This window comes from Octopus bimaculoides, chromosome 30 (assembly GCF_001194135.2).
Source record: "Octopus bimaculoides isolate UCB-OBI-ISO-001 chromosome 30, ASM119413v2, whole genome shotgun sequence".
Classification (NCBI taxonomy): Eukaryota; Metazoa; Mollusca; class Cephalopoda; order Octopoda; family Octopodidae; genus Octopus; species Octopus bimaculoides.
In genome coordinates this window covers 7,499,007-7,501,029 of record NC_069010.1, presented here as the reverse complement: position 1 = coordinate 7,501,029, position 2,023 = coordinate 7,499,007, and positions in this window count along the sequence as shown.

Genomic DNA, 2,023 nt, shown 5'->3' with positions numbered 1-2,023 from the left:
GGCAAACAAATTAGTTCCCTTACTTAAACAAATTAGCACCAGTTATCAACCAGTAGTGGGGGGTGGGGTAGTAGAAAACATTGGCACAGAGTTATATATAACTTTAAATTGCTTCAATGGCCCAATGACCCACCCAAGATACAACAGAATTTAAAATATTACATGGATGTGACCGGGAATTAACAACAGCAATGTAAATAACAAAACAAGACACATAGATAGGTTTATTTTTATTATAAGAAGGGGAACAATGTCCCCCTGCGTTTATTGAAGCATTTTTTTTTCCAAGGAAAAAGACAAAAAAAAAACAATATAAATAGTTGACATTTTGTAGGTAGAGGCACATAAGTTTTGTGTGTGTGTGTTTGAGTGTATAAACACACACATATATAAATTATGTGTGTGTGTACGTATATATATATATATATATGTATAAATATGTAGGTCTATATATACATACATACGTATATTTCTGTTCATATTTGCCTGTGTGTGTGTGTAATAACTTGTCATCAAAAGGACACAATATTGTTGTTGCTGTTGTTGTTATAATAAGACAGACTTCCTTTGGTTTCCACTTACCAAATCCACTCAGGAAATATTGGTATAGGCCAGGACTAGAGAAGAAGACCCTTGCCCAGGGAGCCACACAGTGGGTCTGTACCTGAAACTACACGGTTCAGAAACAGGCTTCTTAAGAAATAGCTCAATTCAGATAGGCAGGTTGCTCTGGGATCAGGGAATAGTTTATTTGTTGACCTGTGATCAGAAGGTAGTTAATGTTAGATGAGGAGGTTAAGCTGGGAACACAGAACAACCGCTTGATCTGGGATTGGAAGACAGCTAATGATAGATGAAGTTGTTGATCTGGGATCAGTTGATAGCTAATGTTATATTGTCCAGTTGATCTGGGATCAGGTGATAGTTAATCTAACACAAAGAAGTTGATCTGAGATTTGACTCATCTGCATCTATGTGTAGTTACATACACAAACACACGCACAATTAGCACTCACACAAAGAAAAGAAACTTTTTCTATATCTGAGATATTTCTTTGTCCAATTATTCAATGAGGATCAAGATGTTGGCTGGAGTTTGCAGCCTAGATAGCCATATAATAATAATAATAATAATAATAATAATAATTGGTTGCAGAATTTTCTGACACAAAATCGAAAACAAAATAATAAAACATTTGCGAAAGTTATGAGAAAAAGTTTGCTTTGTGTAGTATAAAAAAAAAAAAAAAATTCTGTGGTGATGTTGTGACATTCATGCCAACGAAACAAATTGTTTTCATACCTAAACACATCCTAATCACTTAGTAGTTGTTAGTGGTAGGTCAGGCCAGAACATCAATTCTGTTTCCATGAAATAAAGCAGATGCAAAGTATATTCCTCGTGGATAGAACACCAGGCTACCACAGGTTAACTTTACCCAGATCAATTGGTGTCTGTTGCCTTAGAATGGTGAATGAATGAAGAACTGAGTGGATGGTAATGTCCCAAAGCCAATGTCAAGCACACACACACACACACACATACATAAAGACACTCATCTATATACATACACTGGGACACTCACATATACATATTTACACATGTGTCTGTATAATTTACATCATCATCATCATTTAGTGACCATTGTTCATGTGGGTGTGAGTGGGACGCTTTGACCAGGGCTGGTACGCTGAGGGGCTGCACCAGACTCTAGTCTGATGCAACACACACAAGCTCATACATGTATATGGATGTATTTATATATGCATATATACATAAATAATATACACACACATACATATATATATATATAATACACACACACACACACTCTAATGAACTTTTATATATATATGTATATATACATATGTATATATGCATATCTGTATATGCACATATCTATTGTGTGTGTGTATAGACAATCACCAGTGTGGGCTGGTGTCATCCGAAAGTTGAAACAATGCAAAGCGCATTGTAGCAAGCGATGTGTAGCAAGTAAGTCTACTATATATATATATATAT